Below are 10,350 nucleotides of genomic sequence, written 5' to 3' on the forward strand. Positions count from 1 at the left end.
TGCACACTACACACAAGTAAAAACCACAAATAAGAACATAACATTATATGCACACATCCTTCACATTCTATTGCACTTCAATGTTGCACTAAACTGTGGTATTTAATATGGTTACAGCTCTGGGATAAAAACTAATCCTTCAGCCTTTTTGTTTTTATTGTCCGGGACCATCTGCCAGATGGTCATAGTTCAAAAAAAGGAGAGTGTGGTCATTAAGTGAATCCGGCTCCCCTTCCCTCCACTGGTTTTGTTTGTCGGCAGCCAGCTGGGAAAGTTACAAATGAGGATCACAGGATGCTCAGGTCAGGGCAATTGTCATAAATAACATGCCAGTAGCCAGGCTCTTGAATTTTGATAACATGACCCAGTGTGTGTGTTGCAACGGTCATAAGTGGTGATAAATTGTCATCAGTCACTTTTGCCAGTGCCATTGTAACTTTGAACTTTGTCACTAAACGAATGGTTGTAAGTCAAGGACGGTGTGTATCTATTTCTGCTATTTTAACTTCCATGTTTGATACCGGAAGCTGGGGACTTGTTTTAAGGGAGATGTGGAGACTCTTCCTGGGAATGGGTGCTAAACAGCGGATTTTAGCATGTTGGGGTAGCAGTAAGGTAGTCTTCAACTTACAACAGTTCATTTATTGACCGTTCAAAGTTACAACGGCACTGAAAAATGTGACTTCTGACCGTTTTGCACAGTTATGGCCTTTCCAGCATCCCCACGATCAGGCGATCAAAATTCGGATGCTTGGCAACTGGGTTCATATTTATGACCACTGCTGTGTCCCAAGGTCACGCCATTCCCTTTTGCGACCTTCTGACACGCAAAGTCAACGGGGGAAGCCCGATTCACTTCATCGCCGGGTTGTTGATCAACTGCAGTGATTCACTTAAAAAACTGTGGCAAGGGAGGTCATAAAATGGGACTCAGCTCAACAAATGTCTCACTTAACCACGTAAATTTTGGGCTCAATTGTGGTCGTGCGTCAAGGACTGGGTTGCCCATAGACTGCCCCCATCTCTCTTGAACGTTTGATTGCACAAGGCAAGGAAGGCCTTGTAGGCGGAAGTGGAAACCTGCGTTGGAGCCCTAGGTCACATATGGGGCTGGCTCCAAAGGGATCACCCCTCACTCTTGACTGAATAAACCACGGTTAGTTGTGAGCAAACCGTCATGGAAACCCCACCTTTTTTTCTCGCTATAGGGAGTGGGGAAGGGAAGGAGAGTGCTCACCAGAGACCTGCGTTCCTGCAGAGAGGCTCTGAAAACAGGCTGAAGACCCTGAGAAAGTAAACCACTGGTTGTATGTAGCTTTAGGGCCACAGGTCACCCACCCTTGCATTAGTCAGGAAGGGATAGAGTTGTCTATATGGCACCCAGCTCTTTCTCAAGACTGAGTATTGAACACTGAATAGCAATCACCTCCTTAAAGGAAAACTTACTTGATCTTCAGTTGGTAAAGGGTCGTCCCTTAAGCTGTTCTGATCTTTCTAGTTACTGATCTCAGAATTGCTCCTGGTTCTAGAAGCCCCATTGTCTCTCTTAAAGGACCATTGCTGCATTCTCACAAGGCCAACTTCCCAGCAATGGAGTTCAATTCAGCCATACTTCTAGATCAGGGGTGCCCAACCTTGGCAACTTTTTAAGACTTGTGGACCTCAATTCCCAGAATTCTCCAGCCAGCCATGGCTGGACACCCCTGCTGTACTTTATTCTGTCCAGTTTCCTGAATCGTGTAGTAACTACATCACTGGATTTTCTTGACTGCTAGATTAATGTTCTTGACTGTTTTGAGGTTGGGTGTTTCATACAAAGGTAGCCACAAATGAGGGTACTCATGTCCCAACGGTACTTTTTTTTCCCAAAAGGCAACTGGACTTTGTTTTTTTCCTTGAAGACATTTCTCATCGAAGAAGCTTCTTCAGTTCTGGAACTGAACTGAAGAAGCTTCGTGGATGAGAAGCGAAACATCTTCAAGCAAAAAACAAAGTCCAGTTGCCTTTGAAAAAAAACACCGTTGGGACATGAGTAACCTCATTTGTGGCTCATTTAGGACAACCCTGACCTAGATGACTGAGAATCTCCATAGAAGTCACCCATGGTCTTTGGAAAAGGTATTCTCACAATTGTTATTTGGGTAATTTGTGGTATATAAAGTGTGCCTGATCACTACATCAAAAATGTGTGTTGATTTCGTTAGATTTAGTTTTTTCTGTCCAAGAATCCTATCTTTTTTGGGGGGGAGCATTTGCATGATTTCATTTCCAAGTTAGCTCTGAGGAAGCTAAAGGACCTTTGCCTATGGAAAAGATTGAAGTAGAAAAAGTCCAAATTTCACTGTTAGCAAACAAGACACAGAAGCAAGATAGAAATAGGAATAAGAGGAGTGATATATTCCAATAGCCTTAAGACTATTTTTCAACTCCCTTTCTCTCTCCTTTGTATTGGATTACAACTTCCATAATTTAAAGCAGAACTTCTACAAGGTATAGATTCCGTTTTCTTTCAAATCTCTGATTCTGGAGAGAGCACACCTCATCTAAGATCTGGTTAGAGAGCACACCTCATCTAAGATCTGGTTAGAGAGCACACCTCATCTAAGATCTGGTTAGCTTATGTTCCCTCTAGACATCGTGGTTCCCTTTTGACCAAGGCCTTTGCAAATCCTATTGTTCCACTGAAGCCAGACACATTAGAACCAGACTAAGAATAGGGTGAACTTCCTTCAGCCACGGAGGCTTTGTCAGTGATTCTTGGTCAGCCATTCCCTTTCAGCCCAAGCTACCCTGTAGGACTGAGATGGAGAACAATTGAAAAAAAGGGAATGCTATATACATTCTATTGAGCACTGAAGCACCTGTGGGGAAAAAAATCAGGACATACTGTAAATATAATGGACGCATTATTCATTCGCTGACATTTTTCTCAGCTTCCCTGAGTGGCCTTTTCAGAGCTTATCAAGCAAAGGGGTAGCATAGCTGAGCCCTTTTTTTTAGGCCACCTTGTTGCTGCCATAGCTCCCTCTCATTGCAGGAGAGGCCTTGCCCCCAGGAGGTTAAGTGCTCTGACTCTTTTTCCCCTCCCTGAACTAATGCTGATTGCCCAAAATTAACATACAAATTGAGAAAGCCAATCTTATGATTGCACAAGAGTCTTTCCTTCAAGCGGTCAAGACCTTCAGCATCTTCTAGATGGGCTTGGCTTGCCTTTTCCAGTTAATAGATCCCCTGCATAAGCATAGTTTCTTTCTTCCTGATGAGAATAATCTCAAAGGTTGGAATAACAGAACGTTAGTGACAGAAACCCCTTGGCTTCTGGAGAACTGCTTGATTCCCAACGCCAGACAATATTTTTGCGCTCTTCTAATCCTCTGTCTCGTGAAAGCGTGCTGAGTTGGGGCTCGTGGGCAGTATTATCCAATATACTTATAGGTTACCCAGGTGGGAAAGTGATTTTCAAATGCCCAAACCACTTTATAAACATTGGTTGAGTTCAGTCATGTTACTAAGCTATGTAGGTTGCAATAATCAGGATCCCACATAATAGAACATAGAATAATTAGGTTGGAAGGGATCTTGGAGGTCTTCTAGTCCAACCCCCTGCTGGAGCTTTTTCCTTCTATGTTCATTTTACCAGCATATCTCTAGGAGAGAGAGAGAGACAAGAGACAGGGAGAACACATAAAATACTAAGTTTTGAAGGAACCTTGGAGGTCTCCTACTCCAACCCACTGCTCAAGCAGGAGACCCTACCATTCCAGGCAAATGGCTGTCCAGTCTCTTCTTGAAAACCTCCAGTGAAGAGCACCCACAACTTCTGGAGGTAAGTTTTTCCACTGATTAATTGTTCTCACTGTCAGGACATTTCTTCTCCCTTCTAGTTTGGATCTATCTTTTATGATCTTCCACCCGTTATTTCTTGTTGTGCCTTCAGGTCCTTTAAAGGTAAAGGTAAAGGTTCCCCCGCAGATGCGTGCTAGTCGTTTCCGACTCTAGGGGCCGGTGCTCATCTCCGTTTCAAAGCCGAAGAGCCAGCGCTTGTCCGAGGACGTCTCCGTGGTCATGTGGCCGGCATGACTAGACGCCAAAGGCGCACGGAACGCTGTTACCTTCCCACTGTAGTGGTCCCTATTTTTCTACTTGCATTTTTATGTGCTTTCGAACTGCTAGGTTGGCAGAAGCTGGGACGAGTAACAGGTGCTCACTCTGTTACACGGCACTTGGGATTCAACCCGCCAAACTGCCGACTTTCTGATCGACAAGCTCAGCATCCTAACCCACTGAGCCACCGCATCCCTTTGGAGAATATCAATTCCCCTCTTCTCTAATGCAGCCCCTCAAGTAGGAGAAGACCGCTATCATATCACCCTTAGTCCTTCAGTACATGCTGCAGCACACCATAAAGCGTAAGTTGCTAGCTGCAACAGCTAGGTTCACCCACTGCTCAAAGTCAGAATTACAGCATATCAGCCCCAATATAGCTTCTCACGATGATAGGTGAATGTAGACATCTAGATCAGCGCGATGATCTTTTGAACCAGGCTCTCAACCAAGCTGAGAGAGATGTCGACGCTGGCTAAAGAACTTATGGCAGAGATGTCCTTTGAACCGGCCATTTCCGCACTTCCTTCAGCTACATCAGATCTTGAATCAAACCTCCAGGTTCCATGGCTGCAGAATGGGAAGGAAGGAATGCAAGCTTGCACCAGCTAATCATGGTGATTCTCGAGACCTTGACGAGAATCCTTGGTTTGGGTTGCCATTTCTGTTTTATCCTACCCGGAGAAGCTCACTTCCCCATATGCTGGGCCCCACACTCCACTTTCTGAGCCAACACTTAGAATCACCTCCACAATTCATCCCCGGTCCAGAGGCGTGAGTCATATACTCTGCCTGACCTTTGTGTCTCTAAGAGCATCTGGTTCGGCTTCTTAAGCAGCAGCAGCCTTAGACCCACCAGTCTGTTTCCTGGTAACTGGGGATGTTAGGAAAATGTCAAACCTGGTTAATTTATTGTGCATTCCACCCCACCACCCAAAAGCCTGAGCTGAAAAGAGCTCGGTGGATGGCTTAAAGCTACTACAAAAAATGCAGCTCTTTTCCAAGGTGAGGAATTGTTTCAGTACCTTCCCTCCAGTTTGGAGTTTAGAAGCAACTTTATTTCTCACTCAATAGAACTACTTTCACCAGGTCACTCGGTAAATGTTAACAGAGGGGTCTAATCAGCCATTGTTAATATAGTATTTACGCTGTTTTTTTGAGGCGACTCCGAATCAGATTTTGCAAATTTAATAATAATAATAATAATAATAATAATAATAATAATAATAATAATAATAAGAAGAAGAAGAAGAAGAAGAAGAAGAAGAAGAAGAAGAAGAAGAAGAAGAAGAAGAAGAAGAAGAAGAAGAAGAAGAAGAAGAAGACGTTGGAAGGGACCTTGGAGGTCATCTAGTCCAAACCCCTGCTCAGGCAGGAAACACTATACCATTTCAGGCAAATGGCTGTCCAATCTCTTCTTAAAAACTTCCAGTGTTGGAACATTCGCCACTTCTGGAGGCAGGTTGTTCCACTGGTTAATTGTTCTTACTGTCAGGAAGTTTCTCCTTAGTTATAGGTTGCTTCTCTCCTTGACTAGTTTCCATCCATTGCTTCTTGTCCTGCTTTCAGGTGCTTTGGAGAATAGCTTGACTCCCTCTTCTTTGTGGCAGCCCCTGAGATGTTGGAACACTGCTATCATGTCACCCCTCACCCTTCTCTTTGTTAAACTACACATACCCAATTCCAGCAACCGTTCCCTATATGTTTTAGCCTCCAGTCCCCCAATCATCTTTGTTGCTCTTCTCTGTACCCTTTCTAGAGTCTCAACATCTTTTTTACATCATGGTGACCAAAACTGGATGCAGTATTCCAGGTGTGGCCTTACCAAAGCATTGTAAAGTGGTATTAACACTTCACGTGATCTTGATTCTATCCCTCTGTTAATGCAGCCTAGCACTGTGTTGGCTTTTTTGGCAGCTGCAGCACACGGCTGGCTCATATTTAAGCAATTGTCCACTAGGACTCCGAGATCCCTCTCACAGTTACTACTATTGAGCAAGGTACCACCTATACTATACCTGTGCATTTGATTTTTCCTGCCTAAATGTAGAACCTTACTTTTTTCAACATTGAATTTCGTTTTGTTAGATAGCGCCCAGTGTTCGAAAAGGAAGCCTAGCATGCATAGCGCAAGGCAGGCTCTGAAGAGTTTCACAAAAGAAAAAAAAAGCTGAAGTTTGCCCGCCTCTGATTGAAATAACGGTAGTCCTCAACTTACAACAGTTTATTTAGTGGCCATTTGAAGTTACAACAGCACTGGAAATAAAAGTGAATTATGACCATTTTTCACATGTATGACTGGTGCAGGATCCCCCTGGTCATGTGATCAAAACTCGGACACAACTGACTCCTATTTATGACGGTTGCAGTGTCCCGGGGTCATGTGATCACCTTTTGAGACCTGATGAGTGAAGTCAGTGCGGAAACCAGATCCACTTCACAACTGTGTTACTCACTTCACAACTTCAGTGATTCACTTAACCACCATGGCAAAAAAGGTCGTAAAATGAGGCCAAATTCACTTAATAAATGTCTCGCTTAGCAACAAAATGTTTGGGCTCGATTGGGATTGTAAGTCGAGGACTACCTGTCAAAGGGAATTCATAGCTGACTGGGGGAATTCTGGGAGTTGAAGTCCACAAGTCTTAAAGTTGTCAAGATTGGATAGCCCTGTACTGAAGTATACACACCCGAGTCTTCTAGTCTGGTTCATGTGCCAGAGTATTAGAAACTGACTTTTTTCATCTGCCCAATGTTGTTTATTCTCCTTGAGTCACTGATCATTGGGATAAAGTGTTGGTGGAGCAGGATGTTATGTGCATAATAAATCACTGCCTTTCTGCAACCATGCATCGGTAACCATCAGGTCCCAATCCATGTGTTCATGTGCTGACATGCTTTCTATTAATATTTATGATCTTCTGGTAGCTAAACCCCTGAAGATGACATATAGTGGCCAAATACTGCTTTCTCACTTCACATCTTTATATTAGGGACACACAAATGTGCTGTATATAACTCCTGCAGCTCTCTCGTACATATTCTTGCTCTGCTTTGTATTTTATTAAGATACTGCTGATTTGAGACTGTCAGAAAGTTTATATATTCTGCACCCTGCAGTTTGTTTGTTTTGTGGCCAAGCACTTTGGTTCAGCAAAGAGAGCCAATTTCAATACTTTGAATAGTGTTTGAACTCTACATGTGATCATACATGAAAAATTGTTCTTCCTATTAATATTATTGCCAGTGACAAGTAAAAGTGGATTGTATCCTAGAGAGGTGTGTGAAAAGTATTGGTGTGTTCCCCTGTACTATTTTCATTGCAGTCTACTTGCCCAAAAAGTGTTTTAATTTGGTACAGAAACTCTGAGCTATGGATAATCAAATTTATTCTTTAATGGATATTCTGGAGCCACGGTGCAGATTCCAAATGAAACCTCTCTTTGCTCAAGTAAATTGTTTGGGCTGCCATTGTAGCTGACACAGGCCCTTCTTCCTTCAGCAACTAATTTCCATTTAAATCAGGGGTTTAATTGGTTTGTCTCAGACAGGAACCCCCTTGCAGTGAATAGCTTTACCTCACTTGAAGAGTGTCTATGCGGGATTTGGACATACAGAGGGCAAAGGGCCCTTTCTGCATTGAACAATTTATGAACTGTGAAATGATACAAGGGTGCTTAACAGGTGTCACCTGATAACAATCCTGATTCATCTTCTCTTACGGGAAGATGGGCAAGGCAGATTCTAAAGGAACAAACATCAAGTTCACAATCAAAAAGGTCAAGACTGGTAGCCAAAAGATCTAATATTTGAAAGAATTCACAGTAGGATGCATGTGTGTGTGTATGACAGGTGTATGTGCCACATGTGTATATGTATATATGTGTATGTTTTAGAAAACATGTGCATAGCTGTATGTTTGTACAATATGCATGTATATATGTCTCTCTCTGTGTGTATATACATAAAATCTGTATATATCAATGGATTGATTGATTTATTAAATTTATTTGCCACCCATCTGACAGTTCAGGTGACTTTGAGTGATTTACATCAATATAGTAAGGATTGGGACAATGACAAGCCCCTTATCTTTCTTACTGTAGAAAATTGCATCTCCAGTCAGATTTTTGGATGGTTTTCTTATTGTTTGAGTCAACTTTAGTATGCTTTTAATTCCTCTTGTGATTGCTTTTGTTGTTTTCTTTTAGGAGTTGCCTTGCACAGCCTATTCAGACTGAAAGATGGGGTTATATACATGCAATTAACTAGCAGTAGTGATGCTGATTTCAAGAGTTCCAGAAATTAGATGAGGGATCAATCCAGCAACTTCAAGGTAACCTCAGTTAGCTCAATTAAATCAATCAATCAATCAGTAATTTAAATAATAAATAATATACCAGGTCCTTGGGAAGGATTCGATAGGCAGACAAAAATGTCAAATCCAGCCTGAACATCTGGCTGACTTTGTGACAAAGCAAAATAAATTAATTATATCCATTCACGAGATAACCTCAGTTACCTACAGCAAGTAAGTAGATTAGATCTACCACAATAATGCAGCAGCAAAACCCTGGGACAGTCTCTTCCAAGGGCCATAAAAATGCTTCAGCCTCTCACTCCAGCCATGCCACAGTCAGACTATGATTAAGGGACATTTTGTCATCCCCATTCTGCAGTAATTATCCAATTCTGATCGTTTTGTCTCCTTTTGTTGAAGATTTCCAAAAGAAGAAAGTGGAAAGTGAACTTTTGGTTTTACAAATGATCTTCAGCAACGGTGGAATGTCAAGGAAATGGAGATCTGCCCGTTTCACCTTGAGCGTAGGACGCTTGACTCCTGAAATACTTTGCTCTGTTTAAAAATGGTAGCACAATTTTCTCTTTGACGTCACACTGAATATGGAAAACAGTCGGCTGTCCCCCCTTTCCTCTTTTCCGTTTCTTGCCTCTTGCCACTCTAAATTTGGCAGACAGGATGAGAATACACAAAAGAGGAAATAATTAAAAGTTGCAAATAGGAAAAGCTAAGTAAAGAGGCATTGTTATTGAAATAAGGTACAGAGGTGTTATTAACAGCCAATCCAAATCAAATGTTCAATCAAAGAACATTAAATTCAGGGCTGAACCAGACATGCATTAGACCGATACATCACATGCTCTGGTTTCTTTAACTAAATTTTGAAGAAACTCCATTTGGTTAGGTTAAAACTCGTGCTGTTTTATAATGGTGTGGATATTTCTTTATTAAAAAATAGTTCTATTCAGTGGTGCTATTATAAAGGAACCCCAAAGCACCAGAGGGCAGGACCAGGAGGAATGGGTGGAAGCTTGTTAAAGAGAGATCCAACCCAGAACTAAGGAGAAATTTTCTGTCAGTGAGAACAATTAATCCAGGGGTCTTCAAACTTGGCCCTTTTATGACTTGTGGACTTCAACTCCCAGAATTCCTCAGCCAGGCACATTAAAACATTAAAAAGAAAATCCAATTCTTTTAGACAAGCACACTGCATGTACCAAACACAGCTGATGGAGGGGTCCACAAATACCCTACCCCAAGGCTGGGAGAACAATCAAATTTTTAAACATCTGGAACATCATCCAGATGGAAGCCAAACATAGCTGTTAAATAAGGTCCTACAAAAAGGGCCACATAAACAGCAAAGCCAAAGCAACTACTGTACATGACTGGTTTTGCGTGATGTGTAATTCCAGCTTCTAGAAATTAGCTTAATAAAATGACGTATTTGGAGGTTGTGTCCTAACAGCCAACATTTCTATTTTTCCTTTTTTAAAATGTGGTATGAACCAGATTTCATTTTAAGTCATGCAAATAACTGGCACTATATTTACACCTGTCCATAAAAGAGAGACAAAAACGTTTAGAATAATCTTCTCTTTGATTCTAGCTAATGATTGAACATTGTTGGCTGCATAATTACTAAAAACATTGAGTAAAGTCTTGGGGCACTTTAAAAGCTAACTATTTATTCTGTCATAAATGTTTTTGGAAAATAATTCATCACATGCATGATGTAGTCCTGTGGTCCATAAAACCTCAGGTCATACTATCTTTTAAGATACCCCAATAAACTTTTTTTGCATTTTGCTACAACAGACAAACCTAATTATTCCTCCAGAAATACTTTCTAATAAGATACATCAATATTTGTTTTGGATGAGATAGACGTACAAAATGATTTAATTAGGCCCGATCCCTTTTCCTTCACGCGCATCCACCCAGTT

Source organism: Vipera berus (genome assembly GCF_964194415.1).
Source record: "Vipera berus genome assembly, chromosome: 8".
Taxonomy (NCBI): domain Eukaryota; kingdom Metazoa; phylum Chordata; class Lepidosauria; order Squamata; family Viperidae; genus Vipera; species Vipera berus.